General features: G+C 43.5%; 1 protein-coding gene across 8 annotated transcripts in view; it reads right to left on the bottom strand.

Annotated features, from left to right (window-relative positions):
* The window catches only part of PNCK (pregnancy up-regulated nonubiquitous CaM kinase), a 486583-nt gene that overhangs the window by 154760 nt on the left and 313286 nt on the right, over positions 1–18537 (bottom strand). The window lies entirely within an intron of this gene.

The raw sequence follows: 18537 nt of genomic DNA, 5'->3' as shown, positions 1-18537 counted from the left end.
GTATTTGCATGGAAGTGGTACTAGTGCAGAACCGGTATTCACATGGAAGTGGTACTAGTGCAGTAGTTGTATTAGCATGGAAGTGGTACTAGTGCAGAAGCGGTATTTGCATGGAAGTGGTACTAGTCCAGAAGCTGTATTCGCATGGAAATGTTACTAGTGCAGTAGTTGTATTCGCATGGAAGTGGTACTAGTGTAGAAGTGGTATTCACATGGAAGTGGTACTAGTGCAGTAGGTGTATTCGAATGGAAGTGGTACTAGTGCAGAAGCAGTATTCTCAAGGAAGTGGTACTAGTGCAGTAGTTGTATTCACATGGAAGTGGTACTAGTGCAGTAGTTGTATTCACATGGAAGTGGTACTAGTGTAGTAGTTGTATTCGCATGGAAGTGGTACTAGTGTAGTAGTTGTATTCACATTGAAGTGGTACTAGTGCAGTAGTTGTATTAGCATGGAAGTGGTACTAGTGCAAAAGCAGTATTTGCATGGAAGTGGTACTAATGCAGAAGCTGTATTCACATGGAAGTGTACTAGTGCAGTAGTTGTATTCGCATGGAAGTGGTACTAGTGCAGAAGTGGTATTTGCATGGAAGTGGTACTAGTACAAAAGCTGTATTCACATGGAAGTGGTACTAGTGCAGTAGTTGTATTCGCATGGAAGTGGTACTAGTGCAGAAGTGGTATTTGCATGGAAGTGGCACTAGTGCAGAAGCGGTATTCACATGGAAGTGGTACTATTGAACAAGTGTAATTTGCATGGAAATGGTACTAGTGCAGAGATAGCATTTGTGTGGAAGCGGAACTAGTGAGCAAGTGGAATTCACATGGAAGTGGTACTAGTGCAGTAGTTGTATTAGCATGGAAGTGGTACTAGTGCAGAAGCGGTATTTGCATGGAAGTGGTACTAGTGCAGTAGTTGTATTCGCATGGAAGTGGTACTAGTGCAGAAGCGCTATTCCCATGGAAGTGGTACTAGTACAGAAGCTGTATTCACATGGAAGTGGTACTAGTGCAGTAGTTGTATTCACATGGAAGTGGTACTAGTGCAGTAGTTGTATTCACATGGAAGTGGTACTAGTGCAGTAGTTGTATTCACATGGAAGTGGTACTAGTGCAGTAGTTGTATTCACATGGAAGTGGTACTAGTGCATTAGTTGTATTAGCATGGAGGTGGTACTAGTGCAGAAGTGGTACTTGCATGGAAGTGGCACTAGTGCAGAAGCAGTATTCACATGGAAGTGGTACTATTGAACAAGTGTAATTTGCATGGAAATGGTACTAGTGCAGAGATAGCATTTGTGTGGAAGCGGAACTAGTGAGCAAGTGGAATTCACATGGAAGTGGTACTAGTGCATTAGTTGTATTAGCATGGAAGTGGTACTAGTGCAGAAGCGGTATTTGCATGGAAGTGGTACTAGTGCAGTAGTTGTATTCGCATGGAAGTGGTACTAGTGCAGAAGCGCTATTCCCATGGAAGTGGTACTAGTACAGAAGCTGTATTCACATGGAAGTGGTACTAGTGCAGTAGTTGTATTCACATGGAAGTGGTACTAGTGCAGTAGTTGTATTCGTATGGAAGTGGTACTAGTGCAGAAGTTGTATTCGCATGGAAGTGGTACTAGTGCAGAAGTGGTATTTGCATGGAAGTGGTACTAGTGCAGTAGTTGTATTCGCATGGAAGTGGTACTAGTGCAGTAGTTGTATTCGCATGGAAGTGGTACTAGCGCAGAAGTGGTATTTGCATGGAAGTGGTACTAGTGCAGTAGTTGTATTCGCATGGAAGTGGTACTAGTGCAGTAGTTGTATTCGCATGGAAGTGGTACTAGTGCAGAAGTGGTATTTGCATGGAAGTGGTACTAGTGCAGTAGTTGTATTCGCATGGAAGTGGTACTAGTGCAGAAGTGGTATTTGCATGGAAGTGGTACTAGTGCAGTAGTTGTATTCGCATGGAAGTGGTACTAGTGCAGAAGTGGTATTTGCATGGAAGTGGTACTAGTGCAGTAGTTTTATTCACATGGAAGTGGTACTAGCGCAGAAGGGGTATTTGCATGGAAGTGGTACTAGTGCAGAAGTGGTATTTGCATGGAAGTGGTACTAGTGCAGTAGTTGTATTTGCATGGAAGTGGTACTAGCGCAGAAGGGGTATTTGCATGGAAGCGGTACTAGTGCAGTAGTTGTATTTGCATGGAAGTGGTACTAGTGCAGAAGGGGTATTTGCATGGAAGTGGTACTAGTGCAGAACCGGTATTCACATGGAAGTGGTACTAGTGCAGTAGTTGTATTAGCATGGAAGTGGTACTAGTGCAGAAGCGGTATTTGCATGGAAGTGGTACTAGTCCAGAAGCTGTATTCGCATGGAAATGGTACTAGTGCAGTAGTTGTATTCGCATGGAAGTGGTACTAGTGTAGAAGTGGTATTCACATGGAAGTGGTACTAGTGCAGTAGGTGTATTCGAATGGAAGTGGTACTAGTGCAGAAGCAGTATTCTCAAGGAAGTGGTACTAGTGCAGTAGTTGTATTCACATGGAAGTGGTACTAGTGCAGTAGTTGTATTCACATGGAAGTGGTGCTAGTGTAGTAGTTGTATTCGCATGGAAGTGGTACTAGTGTAGTAGTTGTATTCACATTGAAGTGGTACTAGTGCAGTAGTTGTATTAGCATGGAAGTGGTACTAGTGCAGAAGCAGTATTTGCATGGAAGTGGTACTAATGCAGAAGCTGTATTCACATGGAAGTGTACTAGTGCAGTAGTTGTATTCGCATGGAAGTGGTACTAGTGCAGAAGTGGTATTTGCATGGAAGTGGTACTAGTACAAAAGCTGTATTCACATGGAAGTGGTACTAGTGCAGTAGTTGTATTCGCATGGAAGTGGTACTAGTGCAGAAGTGGTATTTGCATGGAAGTGGTACTAGTGCAGTAGTTGTATTCACATGGAAGTGGTACTAGTGCATTAGTTGTATTAGCATGGAAGTGGTACTAGTGCAGAAGCGGTACTTGCATGGAAGTGGCACTAGTGCAGAAGCGGTATTCACATGGAAGTGGTACTATTGAACAAGTGTAATTTGCATGGAAATGGTACTAGTGCAGAGATAGCATTTGTGTGGAAGCGGAACTAGTGAGCAAGTGGAATTCACATGGAAGTGGTACTAGTGCATTAGTTGTATTAGCATGGAAGTGGTACTAGTGCAGAAGCGGTATTTGCATGGAAGTGGTACTAGTGCAGTAGTTGTATTCGCATGGAAGTGGTACTAGTGCAGAAGCGCTATTCCCATGGAAGTGGTACTAGTACAGAAGCTGTATTCACATGGAAGTGGTACTAGTGCAGTAGTTGTATTCACATGGAAGTGGTACTAGTGCAGTAGTTGTATTCGTATGGAAGTGGTACTAGTGCAGAAGTTGTATTCGCATGGAAGTGGTACTAGTGCAGAAGTGGTATTTGCATGGAAGTGGTACTAGTGCAGTAGTTGTATTCGCATGGAAGTGGTACTAGTGCAGAAGTGGTATTTGCATGGAAGTGGTACTAGTGCAGTAGTTGTATTCGCATGGAAGTGGTACTCGTGCAGAAGTGGTATTTGCATGGAAGTGGTACTAGTGCAGTAGTTGTATTCGCATGGAAGTAGTACTAGTGCAGAAGTGGTATTTGCATGGAAGTGGTACTAGTGCAGTAGTTGTATTCGCATGGAAGTGGTACTAGCGCAGAAGTGGTATTTGCATGGAAGTGGTACTAGTGCAGTAGTTGTATTCGCATGGAAGTGGTACTAGTGCAGAAGTTGTATTCGCATGGAAGTGGTACTAGTGCAGAAGTGGTATTTGCATGGAAGTGGTACTAGTGCAGTAGTTGTATTCGCATGGAAGTGGTACTAGTGCAGAAGTGGTATTTGCATGGAAGTGGTACTAGTGCAGTAGTTGTATTCGCATGGAAGTGGTACTAGTGCAGAAGTGGTATTTGCATGGAAGTGGTACTAGCGCAGAAGTGGTATTTGCATGGAAGTGGTACTAGTGTAGTAGTTGTATTCGCATGGAAGTGGTACTAGTGCAGAAGTGGTATTTGCATGGAAGCGGTACTAGTGCAGTAGTTGTATTCGCATGGAAGTGGTACTAGTGCAGAAGCGCTATTCCCATGGAAGTGGTACTAGTACAGAAGCTGTATTCACATGGAAGTGGTACTAGTGCAGTAGTTGTATTCACATGGAAGTGGTACTAGTGCAGTAGTTGTATTCGTATGGAAGTGGTACTAGTGCAGAAGTTGTATTCGCATGGAAGTGGTACTAGTGCAGAAGTGGTATTTGCATGGAAGTGGTACTAGTGCAGTAGTTGTATTCGCATGGAAGTGGTACTAGTGCAGTAGTTGTATTCGCATGGAAGTGGTACTAGCGCAGAAGTGGTATTTGCATGGAAGTGGTACTAGTGCAGTAGTTGTATTCGCATGGAAGTGGTACTAGTGCAGTAGTTGTATTCGCATGGAAGTGGTACTAGTGCAGAAGTGGTATTTGCATGGAAGTGGTACTAGTGCAGTAGTTGTATTCGCATGGAAGTGGTACTAGTGCAGAAGTGGTATTTGCATGGAAGTGGTACTAGTGCAGTAGTTGTATTCGCATGGAAGTGGTACTAGTGCAGAAGTGGTATTTGCATGGAAGTGGTACTAGTGCAGTAGTTTTATTCACATGGAAGTGGTACTAGCGCAGAAGGGGTATTTGCATGGAAGTGGTACTAGTGCAGAAGTGGTATTTGCATGGAAGTGGTACTAGTGCAGTAGTTGTATTTGCATGGAAGTGGTACTAGCGCAGAAGGGGTATTTGCATGGAAGCGGTACTAGTGCAGTAGTTGTATTTGCATGGAAGTGGTACTAGTGCAGAAGGGGTATTTGCATGGAAGTGGTACTAGTGCAGAACCGGTATTCACATGGAAGTGGTACTAGTGCAGTAGTTGTATTAGCATGGAAGTGGTACTAGTGCAGAAGCGGTATTTGCATGGAAGTGGTACTAGTCCAGAAGCTGTATTCGCATGGAAATGGTACTAGTGCAGTAGTTGTATTCGCATGGAAGTGGTACTAGTGTAGAAGTGGTATTCACATGGAAGTGGTACTAGTGCAGTAGGTGTATTCGAATGGAAGTGGTACTAGTGCAGAAGCAGTATTCTCAAGGAAGTGGTACTAGTGCAGTAGTTGTATTCACATGGAAGTGGTACTAGTGCAGTAGTTGTATTCACATGGAAGTGGTGCTAGTGTAGTAGTTGTATTCGCATGGAAGTGGTACTAGTGTAGTAGTTGTATTCACATTGAAGTGGTACTAGTGCAGTAGTTGTATTAGCATGGAAGTGGTACTAGTGCAGAAGCAGTATTTGCATGGAAGTGGTACTAATGCAGAAGCTGTATTCACATGGAAGTGTACTAGTGCAGTAGTTGTATTCGCATGGAAGTGGTACTAGTGCAGAAGTGGTATTTGCATGGAAGTGGTACTAGTACAAAAGCTGTATTCACATGGAAGTGGTACTAGTGCAGTAGTTGTATTCGCATGGAAGTGGTACTAGTGCAGAAGTGGTATTTGCATGGAAGTGGTACTAGTGCAGTAGTTGTATTCACATGGAAGTGGTACTAGTGCATTAGTTGTATTAGCATGGAAGTGGTACTAGTGCAGAAGCGGTACTTGCATGGAAGTGGCACTAGTGCAGAAGCGGTATTCACATGGAAGTGGTACTATTGAACAAGTGTAATTTGCATGGAAATGGTACTAGTGCAGAGATAGCATTTGTGTGGAAGCGGAACTAGTGAGCAAGTGGAATTCACATGGAAGTGGTACTAGTGCATTAGTTGTATTAGCATGGAAGTGGTACTAGTGCAGAAGCGGTATTTGCATGGAAGTGGTACTAGTGCAGTAGTTGTATTCGCATGGAAGTGGTACTAGTGCAGAAGCGCTATTCCCATGGAAGTGGTACTAGTACAGAAGCTGTATTCACATGGAAGTGGTACTAGTGCAGTAGTTGTATTCACATGGAAGTGGTACTAGTGCAGTAGTTGTATTCGTATGGAAGTGGTACTAGTGCAGAAGTTGTATTCGCATGGAAGTGGTACTAGTGCAGAAGTGGTATTTGCATGGAAGTGGTACTAGTGCAGTAGTTGTATTCGCATGGAAGTGGTACTAGTGCAGAAGTGGTATTTGCATGGAAGTGGTACTAGTGCAGTAGTTGTATTCGCATGGAAGTGGTACTCGTGCAGAAGTGGTATTTGCATGGAAGTGGTACTAGTGCAGTAGTTGTATTCGCATGGAAGTAGTACTAGTGCAGAAGTGGTATTTGCATGGAAGTGGTACTAGTGCAGTAGTTGTATTCGCATGGAAGTGGTACTAGCGCAGAAGTGGTATTTGCATGGAAGTGGTACTAGTGCAGTAGTTGTATTCGCATGGAAGTGGTACTAGTGCAGAAGTTGTATTCGCATGGAAGTGGTACTAGTGCAGAAGTGGTATTTGCATGGAAGTGGTACTAGTGCAGTAGTTGTATTCGCATGGAAGTGGTACTAGTGCAGAAGTGGTATTTGCATGGAAGTGGTACTAGTGCAGTAGTTGTATTCACATGGAAGTGGTACTAGCGCAGAAGTGGTATTTGCATGGAAGTGGTACTAGTGTAGTAGTTGTATTCGCATGGAAGTGGTACTAGTGCAGAAGTGGTATTTGCATGGAAGCGGTACTAGTGCAGTAGTTGTATTTGCATGGAAGTGGTACTAGTGCAGAAGGGGTATTTGCATGGAAGTGGTACTAGTGCAGAACCGGTATTCACATGGAAGTGGTACTAGTGCAGTAGTTGTATTAGCATGGAAGTGGTACTAGTGCAGAAGCGGTATTTGCATGGAAGTGGTACTAGTCCAGAAGCTGTATTCGCATGGAAATGGTACTAGTGCAGTAGTTGTATTCGCATGGAAGTGGTACTAGTGTAGAAGTGGTATTCACATGGAAGTGGTACTAGTGCAGTAGGTGTATTCGAATGGAAGTGGTACTAGTGCAGAAGCAGTATTCTCAAGGAAGTGGTACTAGTGCAGTAGTTGTATTCACATGGAAGTGGTACTAGTGCAGTAGTTGTATTCACATGGAAGTGGTACTAGTGTAGTAGTTGTATTCGCATGGAAGTGGTACTAGTGTAGTAGTTGTATTCACATTGAAGTGGTACTAGTGCAGTAGTTGTATTAGCATGGAAGTGGTACTAGTGCAGAAGCAGTATTTGCATGGAAGTGGTACTAATGCAGAAGCTGTATTCACATGGAAGTGTACTAGTGCAGTAGTTGTATTCGCATGGAAGTGGTACTAGTGCAGAAGTGGTATTTGCATGGAAGTGGTACTAGTACAAAAGCTGTATTCACATGGAAGTGGTACTAGTGCAGTAGTTGTATTCGCATGGAAGTGGTACTAGTGCAGAAGTGGTATTTGCATGGAAGTGGTACTAGTGCAGTAGTTGTATTCACATGGAAGTGGTACTAGTGCATTAGTTGTATTAGCATGGAAGTGGTACTAGTGCAGAAGCGGTACTTGCATGGAAGTGGCACTACTGCAGAAGCGGTATTCACATGGAAGTGGTACTATTGAACAAGTGTAATTTGCATGGAAATGGTACTAGTGCAGAGATAGCATTTGTGTGGAAGCGGAACTAGTGAGCAAGTGGAATTCACATGGAAGTGGTACTAGTGCATTAGTTGTATTAGCATGGAAGTGGTACTAGTGCAGAAGCGGTATTTGCATGGAAGTGGTACTAGTGCAGTAGTTGTATTCGCATGGAAGTGGTACTAGTGCAGAAGCGCTATTCCCATGGAAGTGGTACTAGTACAGAAGCTGTATTCACATGGAAGTGGTACTAGTGCAGTAGTTGTATTCACATGGAAGTGGTACTAGTGCAGTAGTTGTATTCGTATGGAAGTGGTACTAGTGCAGAAGTTGTATTCGCATGGAAGTGGTACTAGTGCAGAAGTGGTATTTGCATGGAAGTGGTACTAGTGCAGTAGTTGTATTCGCATGGAAGTGGTACTAGTGCAGAAGTGGTATTTGCATGGAAGTGGTACTAGTGCAGTAGTTGTATTCGCATGGAAGTGGTACTCGTGCAGAAGTGGTATTTGCATGGAAGTGGTACTAGTGCAGTAGTTGTATTCGCATGGAAGTAGTACTAGTGCAGAAGTGGTATTTGCATGGAAGTGGTACTAGTGCAGAAGTTGTATTCGCATGGAAGTGGTACTAGTGCAGAAGTGGTATTTGCATGGAAGTGGTACTAGTGCAGTAGTTGTATTCGCATGGAAGTGGTACTAGTGCAGAAGTGGTATTTGCATGGAAGTGGTACTAGTGCAGTAGTTGTATTCGCATGGAAGTGGTACTAGTGCAGAAGTGGTATTTGCATGGAAGTGGTACTAGTGCAGTAGTTGTATTCACATGGAAGTGGTACTAGCGCAGAAGTGGTATTTGCATGGAAGTGGTACTAGTGTAGTAGTTGTATTCGCATGGAAGTGGTACTAGTGCAGAAGTGGTATTTGCATGGAAGTGGTACTAGTGCAGTAGTTGTATTAGCATGGAAGTGGTACTAGTGCAGAAGTGGTATTTGCATGGAAGTGGTACTAGTGCAGTAGTTGTATTCGCATGGAAGTAGTACTAGTGCAGAAGTGGTATTTGCATGGAAGTGGTACTAGTGCAGTAGTTGTATTCGCATGGAAGTGGTACTAGTGCAGTAGTTGTATTCGCATGGAAGTGGTACTAGTGCAGAAGTGGTATTTGCATGGAAGTGGTACTATTGAACAAGTGTAATTTGCATGGGAATGGTACTAGTGCAGAGATAGCATTTGTGTGGAAGCGGAACTAGTGAGCAAGTGGAATTCACATGGAAGTGGTACTAGTGCATTAGTTGTATTAGCATGGAAGTGGTACTAGTGCAGAAGCGGTATTTGCATGGAAGTGGTACTAGTGCAGTAGTTGTATTCGCATGGAAGTGGTACTAGTGCAGAAGCGCTATTCCCATGGAAGTGGTACTAGTACAGAAGCTGTATTCACATGGAAGTGGTACTAGTGCAGTAGTTGTATTCGTATGGAAGTGGTACTAGTGCAGAAGTTGTATTCGCATGGAAGTGGTACTAGTGCAGAAGTGGTATTTGCATGGAAGTGGTACTAGTGCAGTAGTTGTATTCGCATGGAAGTGGTACTAGTGCAGAAGTGGTATTTGCATGGAAGTGGTACTAGTGCAGTAGTTGTATTCGCATGGAAGTGGTACTCGTGCAGAAGTGGTATTTGCATGGAAGTGGTACTAGTGCAGTAGTTGTATTCGCATGGAAGTAGTACTAGTGCAGAAGTGGTATTTGCATGGAAGTGGTACTAGTGCAGTAGTTGTATTCGCATGGAAGTGGTACTAGCGCAGAAGTGGTATTTGCATGGAAGTGGTACTAGTGCAGTAGTTGTATTCGCATGGAAGTGGTACTAGTGCAGAAGTTGTATTCGCATGGAAGTGGTACTAGTGCAGAAGTGGTATTTGCATGGAAGTGGTACTAGTGCAGTAGTTGTATTCGCATGGAAGTGGTACTAGTGCAGAAGTGGTATTTGCATGGAAGTGGTACTAGTGCAGTAGTTGTATTCACATGGAAGTGGTACTAGCGCAGAAGTGGTATTTGCATGGAAGTGGTACTAGTGTAGTAGTTGTATTCGCATGGAAGTGGTACTAGTGCAGAAGTGGTATTTGCATGGAAGCGGTACTAGTGCAGTAGTTGTATTTGCATGGAAGTGGTACTAGTGCAGAAGGGGTATTTGCATGGAAGTGGTACTAGTGCAGAACCGGTATTCACATGGAAGTGGTACTAGTGCAGTAGTTGTATTAGCATGGAAGTGGTACTAGTGCAGAAGCGGTATTTGCATGGAAGTGGTACTAGTCCAGAAGCTGTATTCGCATGGAAATGGTACTAGTGCAGTAGTTGTATTCGCATGGAAGTGGTACTAGTGTAGAAGTGGTATTCACATGGAAGTGGTACTAGTGCAGTAGGTGTATTCGAATGGAAGTGGTACTAGTGCAGAAGCAGTATTCTCAAGGAAGTGGTACTAGTGCAGTAGTTGTATTCACATGGAAGTGGTACTAGTGCAGTAGTTGTATTCACATGGAAGTGGTACTAGTGTAGTAGTTGTATTCGCATGGAAGTGGTACTAGTGTAGTAGTTGTATTCACATTGAAGTGGTACTAGTGCAGTAGTTGTATTAGCATGGAAGTGGTACTAGTGCAGAAGCAGTATTTGCATGGAAGTGGTACTAATGCAGAAGCTGTATTCACATGGAAGTGTACTAGTGCAGTAGTTGTATTCGCATGGAAGTGGTACTAGTGCAGAAGTGGTATTTGCATGGAAGTGGTACTAGTACAAAAGCTGTATTCACATGGAAGTGGTACTAGTGCAGTAGTTGTATTCGCATGGAAGTGGTACTAGTGCAGAAGTGGTATTTTCATGGAAGTGGTACTAGTGCAGTAGTTGTATTCACATGGAAGTGGTACTAGTGCATTAGTTGTATTAGCATGGAAGTGGTACTAGTGCAGAAGCGGTACTTGCATGGAAGTGGCACTACTGCAGAAGCGGTATTCACATGGAAGTGGTACTATTGAACAAGTGTAATTTGCATGGAAATGGTACTAGTGCAGAGATAGCATTTGTGTGGAAGCGGAACTAGTGAGCAAGTGGAATTCACATGGAAGTGGTACTAGTGCATTAGTTGTATTAGCATGGAAGTGGTACTAGTGCAGAAGCGGTATTTGCATGGAAGTGGTACTAGTGCAGTAGTTGTATTCGCATGGAAGTGGTACTAGTGCAGAAGCGCTATTCCCATGGAAGTGGTACTAGTACAGAAGCTGTATTCACATGGAAGTGGTACTAGTGCAGTAGTTGTATTCACATGGAAGTGGTACTAGTGCAGTAGTTGTATTCGTATGGAAGTGGTACTAGTGCAGAAGTTGTATTCGCATGGAAGTGGTACTAGTGCAGAAGTGGTATTTGCATGGAAGTGGTACTAGTGCAGTAGTTGTATTCGCATGGAAGTGGTACTAGTGCAGAAGTGGTATTTGCATGGAAGTGGTACTAGTGCAGTAGTTGTATTCGCATGGAAGTGGTACTCGTGCAGAAGTGGTATTTGCATGGAAGTGGTACTAGTGCAGTAGTTGTATTCGCATGGAAGTAGTACTAGTGCAGAAGTGGTATTTGCATGGAAGTGGTACTAGTGCAGAAGTTGTATTCGCATGGAAGTGGTACTAGTGCAGAAGTGGTATTTGCATGGAAGTGGTACTAGTGCAGTAGTTGTATTCGCATGGAAGTGGTACTAGTGCAGAAGTGGTATTTGCATGGAAGTGGTACTAGTGCAGTAGTTGTATTCGCATGGAAGTGGTACTAGTGCAGAAGTGGTATTTGCATGGAAGTGGTACTAGTGCAGTAGTTGTATTCACATGGAAGTGGTACTAGCGCAGAAGTGGTATTTGCATGGAAGTGGTACTAGTGTAGTAGTTGTATTCGCATGGAAGTGGTACTAGTGCAGAAGTGGTATTTGCATGGAAGTGGTACTAGTGCAGTAGTTGTATTAGCATGGAAGTGGTACTAGTGCAGAAGTGGTATTTGCATGGAAGTGGTACTAGTGCAGTAGTTGTATTCGCATGGAAGTAGTACTAGTGCAGAAGTGGTATTTGCATGGAAGTGGTACTAGTGCAGTAGTTGTATTCGCATGGAAGTGGTACTAGTGCAGTAGTTGTATTCGCATGGAAGTGGTACTAGTGCAGAAGTGGTATTTGCATGGAAGTGGTACTATTGAACAAGTGTAATTTGCATGGGAATGGTACTAGTGCAGAGATAGCATTTGTGTGGAAGCGGAACTAGTGAGCAAGTGGAATTCACATGGAAGTGGTACTAGTGCATTAGTTGTATTAGCATGGAAGTGGTACTAGTGCAGAAGCGGTATTTGCATGGAAGTGGTACTAGTGCAGTAGTTGTATTCGCATGGAAGTGGTACTAGTGCAGAAGCGCTATTCCCATGGAAGTGGTACTAGTACAGAAGCTGTATTCACATGGAAGTGGTACTAGTGCAGTAGTTGTATTCACATGGAAGTGGTACTAGTGCAGTAGTTGTATTCGTATGGAAGTGGTACTAGTGCAGAAGTTGTATTCGCATGGAAGTGGTACTAGTGCAGAAGTGGTATTTGCATGGAAGTGGTACTAGTGCAGTAGTTGTATTCGCATGGAAGTGGTAATAGTGCAGTAGTTGTATTCGCATGGAAGTGGTACTAGTGCAGAAGTGGTATTTGCATGGAAGTGGTACTAGTGCAGTAGTTGTATTCGCATGGAAGTGGTACTAGTGCAGAAGTGGTATTTGCATGGAAGTGGTACTAGTGCAGTAGTTGTATTCACATGGAAGTGGTACTAGTGCAGTAGTTGTATTCGCATGGAAGTGGTACTCGTGCAGAAGTGGTATTTGCATGGAAGTGGTACTAGTGCAGTAGTTGTATTCGCATGGAAGTAGTACTAGTGCAGAAGTGGTATTTGCATGGAAGTGGTACTAATGCAGTAGTTGTATTCGCATGGAAGTGGTACTAGCGCAGAAGTGGTATTTGCATGGAAGTGGTACTAGTGCAGTAGTTGTATTCGCATGGAAGTGGTACTAGTGCAGTAGTTGTATTCGCATGGAAGTGGTACTAGTGCAGAAGTGGTATTTGCATGGAAGTGGTACTAGTGCAGTAGTTGTATTCGCATGGAAGTGGTACTAGTGCAGAAGTGGTATTTGCATGGAAGTGGTACTAGTGCAGTAGTTGTATTCGCATGGAAGTGGTACTAGTGCAGAAGTGGTTTTTGCATGGAAGTGGTACTAGTGCAGTAGTTGTATTCACATGGAAGTGGTACTAGCGCAGAAGGGGTATTTGCATGGAAGTGGTACTAGTGCAGAAGTGGTATTTCCATGGAAGTGGTACTAGTGCAGTAGTTGTATTTGCATGGAAGTGGTACTAGCGCAGAAGGGGTATTTGCATGGAAGTGGTACTAGTGCAGTAGTTGTATTTGCATGGAAGTGGTACTAGTGCAGAAGGGGTATTTGCATGGAAGTGGTACTAGTGCAGAACCAGTATTCACATGGAAGTGGTACTAGTGCAGTAGTTGTATTAGCATGGAAGTGGTACTAGTGCAGAAGCGGTATTTGCATGGAAGTGGTACTAGTCCAGAAGCTGTATTCGCATGGAAATGGTACTAGTGCAGTAGTTGTATTCGCATGGAAGTGGTACTAGTGTAGAAGTGGTATTCACATGGAAGTGGTACTAGTGCAGTAGGTGTATTCGAATGGAAGTGGTACTAGTGCAGAAGCAGTATTCTCAAGGAAGTGGTACTAGTGCAGTAGTTGTATTCACATGGAAGTGGTACTAGTGCAGTAGTTGTATTCACATGGAAGTGGTACTAGTGTAGTAGTTGTATTCGCATGGAAGTGGTACTAGTGTAGTAGTTGTATTCACATTGAAGTGGTACTAGTGCAGTAGTTGTATTAGCATGGAAGTGGTACTAGTGCAGAAGCAGTATTTGCATGGAAGTGGTACTAATGCAGAAGCTGTATTCACATGGAAGTGTACTAGTGCAGTAGTTGTATTCGCATGGAAGTGGTACTAGTGCAGAAGTGGTATTTGCATGGAAGTGGTACTAGTACAAAAGCTGTATTCACATGGAAGTGGTACTAGTGCAGTAGTTGTATTCGCATGGAAGTGGTACTAGTGCAGAAGTGGTATTTGCATGGAAGTGGCACTAGTGCAGAAGCGGTATTCACATGGAAGTGGTACTATTGAACAAGTGTAATTTGCATGGAAATGGTACTAGTGCAGAGATAGCATTTGTGTGGAAGCGGAACTAGTGAGCAAGTGGAATTCACATGGAAGTGGTACTAGTGCATTAGTTGTATTAGCATGGAAGTGGTACTAGTGCAGAAGCGGTATTTGCATGGAAGTGGTACTAGTGCAGTAGTTGTATTCGCATGGAAGTGGTACTAGTGCAGAAGCGCTATTCCCATGGAAGTGGTACTAGTACAGAAGCTGTATTCACATGGAAGTGGTACTAGTGCAGTAGTTGTATTCACATGGAAGTGGTACTAGTGCAGTAGTTGTATTCACATGGAAGTGGTACTAGTGCAGTAGTTGTATTCACATGGAAGTGGTACTAGTGCATTAGTTGTATTAGCATGGAAGTGGTACTAGTGCAGAAGCGGTACTTGCATGGAAGTGGCACTAGTGCAGAAGCGGTATTCACATGGAAGTGGTACTATTGAACAAGTGTAATTTGCATGGAAATGGTACTAGTGCAGAGATAGCATTTGTGTGGAAGCGGAACTAGTGAGCAAGTGGAATTCACATGGAAGTGGTACTAGTGCATTAGTTGTATTAGCATGGAAGTAGTACTAGTGCAGAAGTGGTATTTGCATGGAAGTGGTACTAGTGCAGTAGTTGTATTCGCATGGAAGTAGTACTAGTGCAGAAGTGGTATTTGCATGGAAGTGGTACTAGTGCAGTAGTTGTATTCGCATGGAAGTGGTACTAGCGCAGAAGTGGTATTTGCATGGAAGTGGTACTAGTGCAGTAGTTGTATTCGCATGGAAGTGGTACTAGTGCAGTAGTTGTATTCGCATGGAAGTGGTACTAGTGCAGAAGCGCTATTCCCATGGAAGTGGTACTAGTACAGAAGCTGTATTCACATGGAAGTGGTACTAGTGCAGTAGTTGTATTCACATGGAAGTGGTACTAGTGCAGTAGTTGTATTCGTATGGAAGTGGTACTAGTGCAGAAGTTGTATTCGCGTGGAAGTGGTACTAGTGCAGAAGTAGTATTTGCATGGAAGTGGTACTAGTGCAGTAGTTGTATTCGCATGGAAGTGGTACTAGTACAGAAGTGGTATTTGCATGGAAGTGGTACTAGTGCAGTAGTTGTATTTGCATGGAAGTGGTACTTGTGCAGAAGTGGTATTTGCATGGAAGTGGTACTAGTGCAGTAGTTGTATTCGCATGGAAGTAGTACTAGTGCAGAAGTGGTATTTGCATGGAAGTGGTACTAGTGCAGTAGTTGTATTCGCATGCAAGTGGTACTAGCGCAGAAGTGGTATTTGCATGGAAGTGGTACTAGTGCAGTAGTTGTATTCGCATGGAAGTGGTACTAGTGCAGTAGTTGTATTCGCATGGAAGTGGTACTAGTGCAGAAGTGGTATTTGCATGGAAGTGGTACTAGTGCAGTAGTTGTATTCGCATGGAAGTGGTACTAGTGCAGAAGTGGTATTTGCATGGAAGTGGTACTAGTGCAGTAGTTGTATTCGCATGGAAGTGGTACTAGTGCAGAAGTGGTATTTGCATGGAAGTGGTACTAGTGCAGTAGTTGTATTCACATGGAAGTGGTACTAGCGCAGAAGGGGTATTTGCATGGAAGTGGTACTAGTGCAGAAGTGGTATTTGCATGGAAGTGGTACTAGTGCAGTAGTTGTATTTGCATGGAAGTGGTACTAGCGCAGAAGGGGTATTTGCATGGAAGCGGTACTAGTGCAGTAGTTGTATTTGCATGGAAGTGGTACTAGTGCAGAAGGGGTATTTGCATGGAAGTGGTACTAGTGCAGAACCGGTATTCACATGGAAGTGGTACTAGTGCAGTAGTTGTATTAGCATGGAAGTGGTACTAGTGCAGAAGCGGTATTTGCATGGAAGTGGTACTAGTCCAGAAGCTGTATTAGCATGGAAATGGTACTAGTGCAGTAGTTGTATTCGCATGGAAGTGGTACTAGTGTAGAAGTGGTATTCACATGGAAGTGGTACTAGTGCAGTAGGTGTATTCGAATGGAAGTGGTACTAGTGCAGAAGCAGTATTCTCAAGGAAGTGGTACTAGTGCAGTAGTTGTATTCACATGGAAGTGGTACTAGTGCAGTAGTTGTATTCACATGGAAGTGGTACTAGTGTAGTAGTTGTATTCGCATGGAAGTGGTACTAGTGCAGTAGTTGTATTCACATGGAAGTGGTACTAGTGCAGTAGTTGTATTCACATGGAAGTGGTACTAGTGCAGTAGTTGTATTCACATGGAAGTGGTACTAGTGCATTAGTTGTATTAGCATGGAAGTGGTACTAGTGCAGAAGCGGTACTTGCATGGAAGTGGCACTAGTGCCGAAGCGGTATTCACATGGAAGTGGTACTAATGAACAAGTGTAATTTGCATGGAAATGGTACTAGTGCAGAGATAGCATTTGTGTGGAAGCGGAACTAGTGAGCAAGTGGAATTCACATGGAAGTGGTACTAGTGCATTAGTTGTATTAGCATGGAAGTGATACTAGTGCAGAAGCGGTATTTGCATGGAAGTGGTACTAGTGCAGTAGTTGTATTCGCATGGAAGTGGTACTAGTGCAGAAGCGCTATTCCCATGGAAGTGGTACTAGTACAGAAGCTGTATTCACATGGAAGTGGTACTAGTGCAGTAGTTGTATTCACATGGAAGTGGTACTAGTGCAGTAGTTGTATTCGTATGGAAGTGGTACTAGTGCAGAAGTTGTATTCGCATGGAAGTGGTACTAGTGCAGAAGTGGTATTTGCATGGAAGTGGTACTAGTGCAGTAGTTGTATTCGCATGGAAGTGGTACTAGTGCAGAAGTGGTATTTGCATGGAAGTGGTACTAGTGCAGTAGTTGTATTCGCATGGAAGTGGTACTCGTGCAGAAGTGGTATTTGCATGGAAGTGGTACTAGTGCAGTAGTTGTATTCGCATGGAAGTAGTACTAGTGCAGAAGTGGTATTTGCATGGAAGTGGTACTAGTGCAGTAGTTGTATTCGCATGGAAGTGGTACTAGCGGAGAAGTGGTATTCGCATGGAAGTGGTACTAGTGCAGTAGTTGTATTCGCATGGAAGTGGTACTAGTGCAGAAGCGCTATTCCCATGGAAGTGGTACTAGTACAGAAGCTGTATTCACATGGAAGTGGTACTAGTGCAGTAGTTGTATTCACATGGAAGTGGTACTAGTGCAGTAGTTGTATTCGCATGGAAGTGGTACTAGCGCAGAAGTGGTATTTGCATGGAAGTGGTACTAGTGCAGTAGTTGTATTCGCATGGAAGTGGTACTAGTGCAGAAGTTGTATTCGCATGGAAGTGGTACTAGTGCAGAAGTGGTATTTGCATGGAAGTGGTACTAGTGCAGTAGTTGTATTCGCATGGAAGTGGTACTAGTGCAGAAGTGGTATTTGCATGGAAGTGGTACTAGTGCAGTAGTTGTATTCGCATGGAAGTGGTACTAGTGCAGAAGTGGTATTTGCATGGAAGTGGTACTAGTGCAGTAGTTGTATTCACATGGAAGTGGTACTAGCGCAGAAGTGGTATTTGCATGGAAGTGGTACTAGTGTAGTAGTTGTATTCGCATGGAAGTGGTACTAGTGCAGAAGTGGTATTTGCATGGAAGCGGTACTAGTGCAGTAGTTGTATTTGCATGGAAGTGGTACTAGTGCAGAAGGGGTATTTGCATGGAAGTGGTACTAGTGCAGAACCGGTATTCACATGGAAGTGGTACTAGTGCAGTAGTTGTATTAGCATGGAAGTGGTACTAGTGCAGAAGCGGTATTTGCATGGAAGTGGTACTAGTCCAGAAGCTGTATTCGCATGGAAATGGTACTAGTGCAGTAGTTGTATTCGCATGGAAGTGGTACTAGTGTAGAAGTGGTATTCACATGGAAGTGGTACTAGTGCAGTAGGTGTATTCGAATGGAAGTGGTACTAGTGCAGAAGCAGTATTCTCAAGGAAGTGGTACTAGTGCAGTAGTTGTATTCACATGGAAGTGGTACTAGTGCAGTAGTTGTATTCACATGGAAGTGGTACTAGTGTAGTAGTTGTATTCGCATGGAAGTGGTACTAGTGTAGTAGTTGTATTCACATTGAAGTGGTACTAGTGCAGTAGTTGTATTAGCATGGAAGTGGTACTAGTGCAGAAGCAGTATTTGCATGGAAGTGGTACTAATGCAGAAGCTGTATTCACATGGAAGTGTACTAGTGCAGTAGTTGTATTCGCATGGAAGTGGTACTAGTGCAGAAGTGGTATTTGCATGGAAGTGGTACTAGTACAAAAGCTGTATTCACATGGAAGTGGTACTAGTGCAGTAGTTGTATTCGCATGGAAGTGGTACTAGTGCAGAAGTGGTATTTGCATGGAAGTGGTACTAGTGCAGTAGTTGTATTCACATGGAAGTGGTACTAGTGCATTAGTTGTATCAGCATGGAAGTGGTACTAGTGCAGAAGCGGTACTTGCATGGAAGTGGCACTACTGCAGAAGCGGTATTCACATGTAAGTGGTACTATTGAACAAGTGTAATTTGCATGGAAATGGTACTAGTGCAGAGATAGCATTTGTGTGGAAGCGGAACTAGTGAGCAAGTGGAATTCACATGGAAGTGGTACTAGTGCATTAGTTGTATTAGCATGGAAGTGGTACTAGTGCAGAAGCGGTATTTGCATGGAAGTGGTACTAGTGCAGTAGTTGTATTCGCATGGAAGTGGTACTAGTGCAGAAGCGCTATTCCCATGGAA

Source organism: Triturus cristatus, chromosome 10, assembly GCF_964204655.1.
Source record: "Triturus cristatus chromosome 10, aTriCri1.1, whole genome shotgun sequence".
In the NCBI taxonomy this organism is placed as follows: Eukaryota; Metazoa; Chordata; class Amphibia; order Caudata; family Salamandridae; genus Triturus; species Triturus cristatus.
This window is presented reverse-complemented; position numbering and strand designations above follow the sequence as displayed.